The following is a 15,773-nucleotide window of genomic DNA, read 5'->3' on the forward strand; positions in this document are numbered from 1 at the left end:
CTTGATAACTTTAGCACTTCCTCCCTGTTATCACCAAAGGAATTTTCGTCCCACCTTTCCCCTTTGTGCTCGGTGCCACCTTGGGGCGCATAGGGCGGTGGTGTGGCCCAGACTTTATCTGACTCTGTTTCTTTCGCAGTGCCCCTAGCCTCCTCGGCTAACCCGCCCCAGAAGGATTTAGCTTGTTTCTCTCCCTCCGTAAGCGGATCGGGGTCCGGGAGTTGAGGGGACGTGTCGCCCTCTTGCTGATTTTTAGGCTCAGCAGAACCATTATCGTCTGGGGGGTGCGAAGTCTGTGTAGCTGCCCCGATTCCCAATTTTGGGGTAGCTAACACACAGTTCTTTGCCACCTTCCAGGTCTCCTGCTCTTGTATAGCTTTCTGCAGGGCCTGCACGACTTTCCCCCACGACTTAAGCTTTTTCCCAAAACCCGAGGACATCGTTTCCTCGGCTAACGCTTTAGTGCACTTATCCCACACCTCAGGGTGGAGAATATCCACCGGCTGGTCAATGACCCCAATTTGCAAAAGCCTCGCAACTGTGAGCGTAAAATCTTTGGGCTTACAATCAATTCCCCACTGCTTATGTAATTGCGATACGACCTTCACAAGGGCTTCCATCCTCCTTGTTGGTCCGGGAGCATCCTCCCCGCCGGGCTGGTCCCGCCGCTCCGGCCACCGTTCACCCGACTCCAGGCGAGTCTTTCCCGGGTTTCGGCACCACTTGTTGCCTTTGTTGGTGTGGCGACCTGGCTCAGGAACGGCACGGCGACCTACCCCCCGGCCGCTCGGGCCATCAGCTTGCAGACACCAATGTGGTGGACAGCAAATGGCTTTTATTGATGGGTAGCACAGTATTATATAGCTTAGGTTTACAGCGTCACTTCCGTCTGCTTACACCATGGGCTAAACGCTCCTTGTTATCAGGAGAGGAGGGGGGGGGCCTACCTTTCCGTACAGCGCGACATCTTCCGACCACCAGGCCCTAACTATCCACACCTTGTTATCTCATGTAATCTCTTTTCCTTCTCTGGCCAGCAATGGTCTCTACAGACCCCTGTGATATTGGGCATCTTGAGGAATTAAATAAGGATGTTAGAAATGGATAATTTGTTCTTTCTTGGCTTCAAAGCATTTTAGCAATCTTACAGCTGGTGGGAGAAGTAACACTAGCCATTAATTTTCTCATTTAAAGTAAGCACCTTGTCCAGACTGGTTGGTAGGGGAAGAAGACAATAGTGAAACAAGAAATACAATCAGGAAAATTAAAGGCAAATCAGAATGACTTCATTGAATGGATGGCCTGTGATGTGGTGAAATCAGATTCCTCTGTATTGAATACAAGTAATAGTCTGTGAAAGTACTGCATAGACAGCTCTCTCTCAGGAATTTTCTCTGCTCATGTTTCTCACTGTCCTATTTTTTGCTCTTTTGCATTCACTTTTCACTTGTGCAAGATTTCACTCAACAAGCAGGAAAAGAGTTAATCAAACAGGAGAAGAAAAGTTTCTATTTTATGTAATGTCATAAGTGCTTGTTTATTTCAAAGAGAAAAATAGGAAATATTTTGCTATGTGGTAAGATTTTCCATCTGAATTTCTGGAGCTCCTTGAAATTGCTAAATCTTTTTATTTTTTTTTTTTTTTAACTTGTGTCTTTGATGGGGCAGAAGTTGAATTTCTCCATAGCAAAGTAAAGCCAAGCACAGCAAAGGAAACCTGTGGGTAGTAGGTACATTAAAAAAAACCATCAGTCCTGTGATTTCTTTAATGCTTAGAGACCAGTGAGGAAGCCAGATTCCTTTATCTCTAAGGGCATTCTGGATGCATCTGTTGCACAGTAGGTTGCTTTTTCAGGCATCCTTATGGCTCAGTAAGAGACTCACTAAATAGAGTACACACAAGAATAGAAAGACATCCTTCACTGGCCACCACCTCCAACAGATAGCTGGGACTAATGTGCTAAACTTTAATATGCTCACAACACTTAATGAGTTTCCACTGACCAGGCAGCTGTCAGACAACTGGAGAAGTGTTGGTCTCCGTCACTTCTTCAAAGGGGCTGATCCTTGACGATGCTGAGATGCTGTCCAGTATTCTTTTTCTTCTATTCTCTTTGAGTTGTTTAGACTTTGTATTGGTATGTTTTCTGCTTGAATTCTAGATCTTCCTGCTATTACTGTTGCAATGATTGCCCTGCTGTCAGCATTATTACCTTTCTTATCCTACATTACTTTAGCTCATGTACTTTCTTGTGCCTTGGCAACAATTTTCTTAGCAGAACTGAGCCAAAGTTGTAATGTATCTAACTAGACCTTCACTCACAAACAGTCCCTCATCCAATGGTTACTTCAATCACCCTGACATCAGCTGGGAAGACCATACAGCTAGGCAGGTGCAATCCAGGAGGTTCCTACAGAGCATTGATGATAACTTTCTGATGCAAGTGGTGGAGGAACCAACAAGGAAAGGCGCTCTGCTGGACCTTGTATTAACAAACAAGGAGGGACTGCTGGAGGATGTGAAGGATGGAGGTAGACTCGGCTGCAGTGACCATGAAATGGTCAAGTTCAGGATCCTGTGTGGAGGAAGCAGGACGATAAGCAGGATCAAAACCTTGGGCCTCAGGAGAGCTAACTTTGCCCTCTTCAAGCAGCTACTGGGAGGAATCCCATGGGCCATGGCTCTCGAAGGCAGGTGGGTGCAAGAGTGCTGGTCACTGTTTAAACATCACTTGCTCCATGCTCAAGATCGGTGCATCCCCCTGAGAAAGAAATTTAGCAAAGGGGGCAGGAGACCTGCATGGTTGAACAAGGAGCTTCTAGAGAAGATCAGGTGGAAGAGAAGGGTCCATGGAATGTGGAAAGAGGGGCAGACCACTTGGGAAGAATACAGGAACATGGTCAGAGCGTGCAGGGATGCGACGAAGAAGGCTAAAGCCCATCTGGAATTGAAGCTGGCAAGGGATGTCAAAAACAAGAAGGGCTTCTTCAACTACATCAGCAGCAAAAGGAAGGCTAGGCATAATGTGGGGCCGCTGCTGAATGAGGCGGGTGTCCTGTTGATGGAGGATGCAGAGAAGGCAGAGCTACTGAATGCCTTCTTTGCTTCAGTCTTCAGTGCCAAGGCAGGCCCTCAGGAATCTCAGGCCCCGGAGGTAAGAGAGGAAGCCTACAGAGAGGACGACTTTCCCTTGGTTGAGGAGGACTGTGTGAGGTATCACTTAAGCGATCTGGAATACCACAAATCCATGGGCCCCAATGGAATGCACCCACGAGTGCTGAGGGAGCTGGCGGATGTCATTGCTGAGCCACTCTCCATCATCTTTGAGAGGTCCTGGAGGACAGGAGAGGTGCCCAAGGACTGGAGAAAGGCCAATGTCACTCCAATCTTCAAAAAGGTTGAGAGGAAGGACCTAGGCAACTACAGGCTGGTCAGCCTCACCTCCATCCCGGGAAAAGTGATGGAGCAGTTTATCCTGGAGGTCATCAACAAGCAAGTGGAGGAAAAGAAGGTTGTCAGGAGTAGTCAGCATGGATTCATCAAGGGGAAATCACGCCTGACCAATCTGATAGCTTTCTACGATGGCATGACTGGCTGGGTAGGTGAGCGGAGAGCCATGGATGTTGTCTACCTCGACTTCAGCAAGGCTTTTGACACAATCTCCCATAACATCCTCCTAGGGAAGCTCGGGAAGTGTGGGCTGGATGAGTGGTCGGTGAGGTGGATTGAGAACTGGCTGAATGGCAGAGCTCAGAGGGTTGTCATCAGCGGCGCTGAGTCTAGTTGGAGGCTGGTAACTAGTGGTGTCCCTCAGGGGTCAGTACTGGGCCAAGTCTTGTTTAACTTCTTTATCAACGACCTGGATGAAGAGTTAGAATGTACCCTCAGCCAGTTTGCTGATGACACAAAACTTGAAGGAATGGTGGATATACCAGAAGGCTGTGCTGCCATTCAGCGTGACCTGGAGAGGCTGGAAAGTTGGGCAGAGAGGAACCTGATGAGGTTCAACAAAGGCAAATGCAGGGTCCTGCGCCTGGGAAGGAACAGCCCCATGCATCAGTAAAGGCTTGGGGCGGACCTGCTGGAGAGCAGGTCTGCGGAGAGGGACCTGGGTGTCCTGGTGGACGACAGGTTGACCATGAGCCAGCAGTGTGCCCTGGCTGCCAAGAAAGCTAATGGGATCCTAGGATGCATTAGGAGGTTCTCCTTCCCATCTACACTGCCCTAGTGAGGCCCTATCTGGAGTACTGTGTCCAGTTCTGGGCTCTGCACTTCAAGAAAGATGAGGAGCTACTGGATAGTGTCCAGCGGAGGGCTACAAGGATGATCAGGGGACTGGAGCATCTCTCCTACGAGGAGAGGCTGAGGGAGCTGGGCTTGTTCAGCCTGAAGAAGAGAAGGCTGCGAGGGGACCTAATATATGCTTGTAAATATCTGAAGGGTGGATGTCAGGAGGATGGGGCCAAGCTCTTTTCAGTGGTGCCCAGCGACTGGACAAGGGGCAATGGGCACAAACTGAGGCACAGGAAGTTCCGTCTGAACATGAGGAAGAACTTCTTCCCTCTGAGGGTGACGGAGCACTGGAACAGGCTGCCCAGGGAGGTTGTGGAGTCTCCTTCTCTGGAGATATTCAAGCCCCGCCTGGACGCGGTCCTGTGTGGCCTGCTGTAAGTGACCCTGCTTCGGCACGAGGGTTGGACTAGATGACCTCCAGAGGTCCCTTCGAACCCCTACCATTGTGTGATTCTGTGATTCTGAATGTGCTCAGAATAAACTGAAGAGGGGAGAGAAGCAGGTTCAGTGGCAGCAAAAGTGATGCAAGACATAGTGGAAAAAAGATTTCATTATCATCAAATTGTGCTCGGCACTATGGTTGTGTAAGGGAACTACAGCATTCAATTCAGTGAGGACATGAGGAACAGGGGGCCCAGAGAGGTAAAGATTACATATACCCAGCTGATTACCAATATGTTTTGTGTTTGGAAAATACACAGAGGTAGCATTCTTTAGTGAAAAATTTTTTTTGAGGTTAAAACATGCAGATTTATGGCTAGTCAGCATTTAATACCTGTTATTTTGCTGTATCTACTGAATTGTTCATGCACAAGAGTAAGAAGCCTGGAAAATATGATGCTACATTTTACTACTGTGAATTGAAATACCTTTTGAGATAATTTTTCATTTTAAATGTTTATAGCTTTCAGTTTATGAAAGCATAAACAAAAAAATTAAAAGCTCAATATTCCAGTATTTTTCCAAGTTATCACTATTGCCAGCAACTTCAAAACTGGGCACCTGCACAGGATCACTACTGTCTTCTGCCTCAGCACCTCATCAGCAACACCACCATTTGAACTGAAGTGCAGTACTCAGAGAGCATTAGCCATTTCCTTACTATGGGGAAGCCTTTTGTTTCAGACTCTGTGTACTTTTGTTTGTATATAAACATATTGTTATCTTCTATTTTTATGTCCCAATACATAGACACACATACACAACTGGAAACCAAAACGATTTAAATACCTCTGTTCCAGCAGCAACATGTGAAAGATTTGGTCTGATGAGCAGGAAGCACTTGAAATACATGCTGTTGAACTGCTAAATATCTCTCCCAACATGTCATTTAGAGTCCTGAACATGGAGGAAGAAAGCCCGGAAGGGTTCCTGGGGCTGACATCAGCAGGTCTCTGGGAAATACTACAGGATGCCCAGCCTTATGCACCCTTGTCAAGACTTTGAGGGACCCACTGGCCTCTCTCACCCGTGAACCACTCCCAAGGTAGGATGTCTCTGCTTTGTGTATCTTGGCCATACAAGGATTTTGCTGTTGTGGTTCATCAAGGGGGCTTGGGATCTAGACTGATTGTGAAGGAACAGTTGTTACATAAGTGCTAATCTGTTACAGATCTAAAGGGCTTAACAGCCCTTTAAAAACTGGTAATTATACAGCAACTGCAGAAAGGTACACTACAACCCTAGATAGGCTGTGTGATTTATTTACCTGGTAAGTGGAGTGTTTTTTTAATTTATTGTTGGTAGCTGAAGATCTTACTTGAGAAGGAGTCTTCAAAATACAGGTCAAAATGCATCTTTAAACAATGACAATGCAGAAGGCAAGTCTTGTCCAATTAAGGCTCTTAAAAGGAAAAAAAAAAAGTTTTTGCATCCTTTTTGCAAATATTGTACTTTGGGTTTGGGGATTTATGTGATTTCCCCCCTCTTCACTCTTGGGCAGCTGGAGTATTGAGGCTGTCCATGGCAGAATTAGAGATGCTTTGTTTCTTTGTCACTAGAGCTACTATCAAACAAACAGTAGAACAGAAACATTAAATCATCAAACGCATCAAATCTTACCCTTTCAAAGTGAATGGTAGTAATTCCACTGAATCCCTAAGACGTCAGTTAAATAAATGTTTGGGTCAGTGCAAGAACACTAAGATAGCAACTGGAGACAAATTTTTCAGTAGTGTGATAGCAGAGGAAAATACATGGAAAACCCTATGCTGAAGGTGAAATTTTGAAAAATTTCCTTAGGTCTTTTAAGTTCTGCAGTTTGCAGTGATTCTGTAGGTGGTTTTGTGCTAAGGGGCTATCTTTTAGCTAATAACAGCCTTTTTCAAACTCCAGCCCAGACAAATAAGGCTGGAGCAGGAACAGGGTATACAGAGCCCAGTGATGTACTTCTGAAAAGTCTTATGTCTAATATCTAGTTCACATGTGTCAAGCAAGACAGCTGCCTTTTAAAGTGTAAGAACATCATTAGAGGCAATTTGTGTCGAACCAATCTAGCTTAGTGTCCTGTCTCTGGCAGTGTCCAACAGGAAGGGCTGTAAGAGTAGGGGGCATTTAGGGGCACTTCCCTGGAATAGTCTCCCTGTAACTCTTTGCGCCTGAGGGAGTTTCTTGAGAAATTCCCCTTCCACTTGTCCATTTAATATGTTCAATCTCCATTTTACTATCGACAACATCCTGTGGCAAAGAGTTCTGTGGCACACCCACATGTTGTGTGAAGAACCGACCCCATTTGGTTCTTCTGAATCTGTTACTTGCAGCTTTGCCGGATGCCACCTGTTTCAAGTACTGGAAGGCACAGTAAAAAAACCAAAGCAAACCAAAACAACACCCTGTTCCCCCTTTCTCTGCTATTCATGACTGTATAGGACTTTGTTGTCTCTTCCTCAGTCATCTTTCTTAAGCTGAAGAATCCTCGTTTATTAGTCATTGTTTGCACAGAAGCCATTGCAAAACTTGATCATCTTTTCAGTCTCCAGACATTGAAATAATTTTAGTTCAAATTCAGTTTCATATCCCTGTACCCACTCATGGAGGGCTTCTATGTAGAGTTCCAGAAATTCCAGATGGGCCTTCTCCATGTCCTGTTCATTGTTTCTTTTGGAATTAAGCTGCCATTACTTTTTTTCAATATATTATTGTATGCATCATTGTACAGTATATCAAGTATATATCAAACATGCCCAGCTTCCTAATTTTCTTTTAATTTAGTGACTGGAATTTACTGAAACTATCCTATTGATTCATTACAGTGCAAATAGAATTAAGGCTTGTCTTTCTTCCTGTCTTCTTTAATCATAGAATTTTAGAATCACAGGCTGGAAAAGATCATCAAGGCCAACCGTCAACCCAACACCACCACACCTACTAAACCATACCTTGAAGTGCCGCATCTACATGTTTTTTGAACACCTCCAGGGATGGTGACTCCACCACTTCCCTGGGAAGCCTGTTCCAATACCTGACCAAGTTTTTACACTTGAAAATGAATCGTCCTGTGCCACAATACTATATGACTGCTGTAAAGAATCATAGATCTTACTCTGAGCTAGAATTTATTTATAAAAAAATTTCAAGAGCTTCTTTTATTGGTCATTTTTTCCTGTACCCCTAGAGACCTATCTAGAAATGTCCACAATGATTTAAGAAGCACTATCTGTAGGCCTGATTGGGTTCTGCAAAACCTGTCCTGGGCAAGGCTTGTTTAAAATTGAGAGATTTTGGCCTATAATCAGGGAATTACTTAGGTTTAGTTGTGTGATTGTCACATAACTCTCAGTTGAAGTTATTTTTGTACCCCAAGCTATGTACAGACATTAAAGGTAAAACACACAGACAACCCCATTTCTTCTAAACACATAACAGCAGACACCATGGAGAGGCTAATGTTGCACAAAAAATTACAAAAAGTGTTAGCTGCAGAAGAGCTGTCTGGCAATGGCATAATTTCAGTGTTAGGTGATCAAGATCATTGGAGAAGACAGACATCTGAGCTACTTTTTAAAGTGTCTCGAGTATATACTCCAAAGTGTGTTTGCTATTATACACTATCATCTATTTGAAATAAGAAGATATAAGATACATAAATAGTGCAGACTAATTCTAAAGGCTACTTCTCCTGGCTTATTGCCTTTGATGTCTAAAAGCCTCTCTTGATATTTGGAAATGGTTGGTTGTAAATTCCCCAAATGTGACACAAAGAGCCAGTTCTTCGACCTTTGTTTACCTTGATTTGCAAGTTTCAAAAAATGTAACCCCTCTTGAGGGATGGGATGGAACAAGAAAATAATTATGGATTCTTAAGGGTCAGAGTGTTGGAGAATTTTTACGAGAACTTCAAGTCTTATTGGCTTGAAACAAATACTGTGCAACATACAAAATTCTGTTAGCTCCACTTAGTATAAATTAGTAATTCAGTAAGAGAACATGTCAAAAGCAATGGAAGAAATTGGTACTGAATAACAAAATGGAAGAAACTGCTAGTACCCTCCAACAATGCACATGCATTTTATGATTATGGTGATCACTCACGGTTAGCCCTACTGGTGTCACCAGCAATTACAGTTTTCATAAAAAGTTATTTTGGGAAAGAAAAAGTACTATTTCCAGAGTTGCAGTTCCAGCATTTCACAGCACAAGGGCTGGTTGTGCCTATCTAAAGCACCAAGGCCTTTAGTAGTTAGTCACCATCCCTGGAAGATAAGCGTGGTGTTTGGAGATAACGTTCCTCCAGAGGATCACCACATCTCCACACGCTCTTCATTGTAAAGCAGGCTCTGTTAAAGCATGCTAGGCCAAGACAAAATCCACATCTGTTAAAACAAGTCATGTGTTCAGTACCTGAAAATATCAAAGATTGCTCATAGTAAAAGGAAGTGCAGCTTCTGGGCATCAGGCTGGGAAACTTCTGTTGTTTGTGTTTATACTTGTTTGAGTGTTTGCTCTTAATCAGCACTTGAAAGAAGAAATTGATTCACAAAATAATTTCAGATGAGGTAATTAAACAAACAAAAAGCTAAAATAAGAATAAACAAAAGCAGTAGCTCCTTTAAAGCACCAGTAGGATGAACAGGAAGAGAATGCAATTAACTAAAGTAATCATCAGATAAATATTTCATTCATTTTAGGATCAAAGAATATCTAAGGGGGCTCCATTACAACTCAAATACATTTACCTGTTTCTGTGGGATTACTACACTAATGCAAAAAGAATGAACAGTAATGCTCATGAGTTAAACTTAATTTCATTATCTTGAAGTATGTCTTCCTGTAATGGTATGTTTACTTAGGATATGTGTTGCAAACAGAAATCATTACCTTCAGATGGGATCAGGTCTACATCTGGTGTTTTAGTGGAGATGAAGTGATCCTGTAGCTTATCAGGAGGCACTTGAAACACTATGAAATAGCCTAGGATGTTTGTTCCCATAAGTAAAAAAAGGATATTCTTTTTTTTTTCTTCATGACATCAATCTACCAAAACTATAGGTAGCTGGGAAATTCAACAAGTCTTTTGTATTTTTTAAAAGATTAATATTTGTAAAGACTACAAGGATGTTTTACAACTTGTTAAAGGTGATTAGAAGTAGTTCATGAAAATCAAAAAAGTTACGTGAACTATCAACCAATACTTAGTTGATATTAATACAGTATATTTCTTCTTGGAGGTATAGTCCTGTTAACTTGCTTATGAACATTTAAATGAGCCTGTAAACACTCACATGCACCCACACAAATTGCCTGCTATGTTGAGCTTCATCATTTGTATAGAGCAGGTAACAGATGGTTTCCTTTTTAGTATATAGTTCCAGGCCAAGAAAAAAAAAAATCTCTGCTGTCCTCTATTTGCTTAAATCTGTAATTTTTTTAAAGCATTCTTGTACTGGGTGAGATCAAATCTGTTCTTCAGAAAACCCACCAGGGAAAGACACAGTTATATCATTCATTGAACCTCTCTGCTGGCTCTCAAGCATCGTATAATCTCCTCAAACTTTTCTCCAAGGACTGTGCACATTGATGTCCATCTTAAAGACCCATTTCTGTCATGCTGTCTATGGTGAACTGAATTAATCTACATCCTGCTTCTGTTCTCCTTCCCTTAACCGAAGCCTCATTCTCTGTAGCCTTCAGATTTTTGGATATCTTGAAATGGGGACTGTCCTTGAGGTTTCTGGAAGGCATGTGGGACAGTGTGTGTACACAGAAATTAAATGAAAGAGTTTGTGTTTGACCAAATCCTAAACAGGTGTCAAGGATATAATAAAGTGAGGAGCACCCACTCAGTGCAACAAATCATTTTCTTGCTGTCTCTTGAGGCACATGGTGTCTGTTCCTTCACTTCTGCCATAGCATGGATTATCACAAACAAGAAAGAAAACTGTGGCAAGCACTCCACAGCTGCTTGTTTTGTGCTTTGTGTACTCAGTGGTTGAATCACAGGCTTAGAAAGTATCTGAAGAGATAATTTAGATCACTGCTCTTTCAGGCAGATAGCTATCTAACATATCTGACTGTCTAGCTAATGGAGGTTCAACAGAATATTTGATCAGTTTGTTTTGGTCTGTACCTATCGAAACAACCAGAAAGATGTCCTAATAACTAACTTAAATCCAAAGCAGTTTACGACTCTTTCTTCTGTGCTGTTCATAAGAACAGAGGAGGGAATTGTGATCCTGTTAGAAGCAAAGTCTGCACTGCAGAAATACAGGAGTACTGCTGTGCAGTGTCTGCTAACTAGTCTTCCAGGGTGAGATCAGAGGAACTCTCGTTGCCTGTTCTGTGTCGTGGGGCATGTGCAGGCTGGTATTGCTGGTCTTCTCTTTTTTTGAAGGCAGGATACACCTAGCTTTGGTTGCTGGCTTGTGTATTTCAAGCATATGTGTAGAACTAGCTGGTAATGCTGCTATCCTGTTCCTAGTCTGCACTTAGATTTTAAAGTGGTGACTAGAATTAGAGTAACATTACGTTTTACCTGAACTCTTCTAGTCAGTGGGTTTAGAACTATTCCAAATTTAAATCAATACTTCGTAAAACAGAGAAGTCTGAGCTAAGGCAATTGTTACATTATTGTTTATAATTATTTTCTTCTAAATTCACTTCCATAGTTCGGTTTTGTTTTGGACGGTGTGGATGTGAGCTGGGTTTTTTTCCAGGTAAATATGAGGAAAAACTTTACCCCAGTCAAATCTTTTGATCAGTGGAACAGGTTGCTAAAGGAGGTTGTGCAGCCTTCACCCTTGGAGCTTTTCAAGACCAGAGTGGATAAAGCTGTGAGTACCAACGTTTAACCTCATGCAGCTGACCTGCCATGAGCAGGAGAGTGGAGCAGAAACCTTCTGAAGTTGTTTCTCAGCTAAATTATGCTATGCTTCTACGACTCTTACTGAGCTTATCAGCTGAGAGGTTTTCTTCCTCCCTCTGATGATAGAGGTAAAAGACACACCCACACCCCCCCAACTATATAGAAACCTATTACTACAGTGTATTATATGCTGTGGTTACTAAATTCACACACAGTGTCTTCAGTACAAGACAAATTTCAGTATACTCAGCATCAAGAGAGGCACTTATGATGAAATTATTGTTGTGAAGTTGTTATGAACAGAAAGCACAGAGCTGGAGGGGTTCACCTGTCCCTACAAACCTCATCTCCTGCCAGTTTAAACCTGACTGTCCTTTGCCAGTCCTTTGCCAGCACTATGTTGGAACTTCTTTCACCTTCCCACTACGTATATTGAACACAACTGTATCCAGCTGTATTATGCATCTGGCATTTTGCTGGGCTAAACAAGAAGTTCTTTTAGTCTTTTTTCATTTCTTCTTGGGGGAGAGCGTCTAATCACCCTTCTGCCTGCTCTGCATCTGGTTCTGACTGAGATCCGGGAAGCAGCTTTGCAGCTGTGTTATAGAGAAGGTCTCACCACTGTGCTCTATATTCCTGTAATTTCCAGGTTCTAAGCTCGCAGCATTTCACAGGAGTTCCTGTGATTAGTCAACAACTGCCTGACTTTGCACTTTATATTATTCTCCCTCTTTCCTCTTGGTCAGTTCCTTATGTGTATTACAGATTTACCTAATCTCCCTGTTATTGGGTTTAGGTATTTTTTCACAAAGGCATGAATTGGAATACTTCATAGAAGTCTACATTGATTAGGTCTATCATGTTTTCTTTGCCTTTATTGCAAGCCAAAACAATATAGAGTTGCCGTACCACAGCAAGCTGCCTGTTCCGTTTGGTACAGCCTGTCACGCTGAATCTCACTGTTCTGTTTACCTCCCGGTTTTTGATTATGCTTTCCCACAGAATGTGTTCAAGAGCCTTGAGTATTATTCAGATAAAACTAAAGGATCTGCTGTTGCTTGGCTCACCTTTTGCCCTCTCTCTGAAATATATGTACGATTTCAGCTTCTTTTTTGGTCAGGCAGTGCCTTGCCTCTGTTTGATAGAGGCCTGCCCTATTTCACTTGCACTTCATCTTTGTATGCTTTCATATATTCTGGAATGGAGACTATCTGGTCCTCACAGTGTAAGCACATTAAATCCTTTGATCTGTGGGGTTTCTTTGACAGTGGCAACGTCCATTTCAGTACCTTATTCCCATTAGACAGTGTGGGTTTTGCCTTAGACTCTTCATTTTTTTCCTTATTGAAAGCCAAAGAAAAGTATTCATTCTAAAAAAAATTTCTAAAAAATAATCTTAAATCCATTCCTCTAGCCTCTTAATGTATTTTGTTCCTTTTTATGTTCTCTGTTATAGGGCTGAAGACACTTGTTACTATGTAGAAAACATTTGATTTAAGGACTGTTTTCTCTAAGATGTAGCTTTCTTGTGCTGCCTATTGTCCTTCTAGTGTGTATCTAATATCTCTTTAGGGGTGATTATCATCCAGTTAGGTCTGGAGGCCTTCTGAATAAGTTATTTCCTTTTCTTTAGAAAAAACTTTTAGATGATTTTGAATTTCTGAGTTAGTTTAAGTCCTGAGGCTTTTCCATTCATTTCAGGTACTAGGGCTCTTAATTTTCAATTTAATTTTGTTTGATTTTTTTTAATAAAAACCTTTTTTTACAGTCTGTTTTTATTTATCATTAACTGGCCATAAGTGGAACGAACTCATGATCTCACCACCTGTTTTCCATGGTGGGTAATAGCATTCATAACTGAAAATTTAACCACAATTGTAATGATTATTTTTGGCTTCATACATATTTCACTGTGTGTATATATTGTGTGTAGTATTTTGTTGTGTCTATGTGTGATATATATATTTTGTTGTGTCAAAGCCTGTGAATTATCTAAGGAAATAATGAGGCCCTACCACTAACCCAGGAAATAACAAGACCTATTTCTCCAGCATAAACCAGGGAAGCTACTGCCTTCTATAGCAATGCCAGAGTGCATTGCTCGTTTGCGGTAAGACCTTACAAGAGCAATAGCTATTTCTTCCCCTGAGCAATATGTCTGCAATATGCTATATTATCCACTTGGAGAAACAAGAGGCACTCGGGAGGAACACAGCAGCAGAGCACTGATCTCTTGTTGCTTTAGAGACTGTCTGTTTTGGAATGTGTCTCCTGACTAACATTAGTGACCTCTGCCTGTAACCTGAGATTTATAGCAGTCTTCTAGGAGAGTGCCTCTTACCAGCCAATGTTGTTCTGTTTGTTTTCGGATTTTTTCTTCAAAATTTACCCAGTAATATATTTAGCTGCCACCTTTATTTCTACTCTTTCCTCTTCTCTGTTCTTGCATCTTCATCATGATAGCCATTATCTTTTTGCTATCTGTTTTCCCATCCTGTAAGTTATTTCTGGTTCCTTTGTTCTGTTCCTGCACTGCATTGGTTCACAATAATTATAGTTTTCTCCAGCCTTGCCCAATGCATTAATTAAATTGAGTCTAGACCCTGGAGTAATCTCCTTGTCTATCCCTCTTTTACTTTGATCTCTATTAATGCTTTCTCCCTCTTTTCTGTTGTCCTTTGGTGTTCATATTCTATATATTCTTGCATTACCTGAGTTTCTTCTTCCTTTAAAAAGAATAAAAAAACCCACCCACAGAATTTATAGATTAACTTTCTTCTTTTCCGCTCTTCCAGCTGTGATTTCGGAGGGGTGAGAAACTGGCTGTCATGCAGAGTCTGCCAGGCAGAGTCCCCTTTCCTGCCTGGATATCTTGGAAGGTTCCTTGCAGAAACAACTGTGAGCTATCTGTTGATCTGTGATAGCTCAAGGCCAAGTGCATTCCTCTCTAAGGACCAAAATAGTTTCACTGAAAATCATCTGAATCCTTTCTCTGTCCATGAGATCCTATTTGCTCTCCACTTTCTCTTGGTCAAAAGTTGTTTCTGTTTCTTGAATTACCTGCTGTCTTCCTTGTTCTTTTGTAGCCGGTGTATTTTGAACACAGCTTTTGCCTCCAGCTGCATCTAAACTCCTCTGGTCCTTACTTTTGTGAGCATCATCAGGCTGCATTTCACAAAATAATACATATCCACCTCTATTGAACTTATATAAAAAGCGAATTTGATGGGACAGTATTTAAAAAGCTACTTAATATTACTCTGTGTATTTATTTGAAGGAGTTATATCTACATTTATTTCTATTGCCCTATAAAATCCAGCATTTGTGAGAGCTTCAACGGAATGAGAAGGTGGCGAACACTCACTTAAAAAAGAAAAAACCCTCTGGTAATAATGTGTAGCTTTTTTTCAGCTATTTGTAAGTGTTGGGTGTTTTTATAGCTGGGAAGATCATATTTCAACAAAGTAATAAAGTAGGGATTTAGAATAGAAATATTTCTGTACCCTGCGACTTAGTTTGCTTGTTACTAGGTGATGACATTTTAGATGATGATTCAGCAAAATATTTAATATTCTACCCTAAATGTTATGCATGTGCTTAAATACTTTGTTGGAGTGAGTCCCTGAGGGAGAAGTTTCTACTCTTTACTTAGCCAAAGCCCCAAAACTTATAGCTGTGGAAGAGGTTATAACTATTGAGGCCATTGTGGCTTCCCAACTAGCGAAAGAAATGAGATTGGAAGACACAAGCCACTATGCAAAACCCCTTGTTGAGTTCCCTTACATGTGTCACCTCAGGCTCTGCAGAAAATGCCAGAAACCTTAAATCTTGGGACATCCAGAATTTTCAAGATAAGAATGTGAAACAGAATACAAATGCCTCTCTACCACTGCATGTGTGAGATATTGTTCCTGTAAGGTGAATAAGGAGAGGACATGGTCTGGATCCCACAGGTTCCAGCAAGAATGCAGCACACCCAGAAGGGTGTGAGGAGGGAGATAAGGGTGATCAGAGGTCAGGACAGCTTCCAAACAAATCAGGAACCAGCCAGAATGGGACTCTGCAGTGTTGCGAAGTGACCTTCTCCTGGTTCACATCTTCAGATGTTGAAAGTCGAGACTTACATTCGAGTTTATGGAGCTGTGGCCAACATAAAACACTTGAAAGGCTGACCCACA

General features: G+C 41.9%; 1 protein-coding gene across 1 annotated transcript in view; it reads left to right on the forward strand.

Annotated features, from left to right (window-relative positions):
- The first annotated feature begins 5,628 nt into the window (after positions 1 to 5,628).
- PCDH15 (protocadherin related 15) overlaps positions 5,629 to 15,773 on the forward strand; it is a 1,100,829-nt gene continuing 1,090,684 nt past the window's right edge. Inside the window, exon 1 of the mRNA XM_075423218.1 lies at positions 5,629 to 5,780. The gene's annotated coding sequence lies outside the window, so the exon portion shown is untranslated. The remainder of the gene's footprint in view (positions 5,781 to 15,773) is intronic.

Source organism: Opisthocomus hoazin, chromosome 6 (assembly GCF_030867145.1).
Source record: "Opisthocomus hoazin isolate bOpiHoa1 chromosome 6, bOpiHoa1.hap1, whole genome shotgun sequence".
In the NCBI taxonomy this organism is placed as follows: domain Eukaryota; kingdom Metazoa; phylum Chordata; class Aves; order Opisthocomiformes; family Opisthocomidae; genus Opisthocomus; species Opisthocomus hoazin.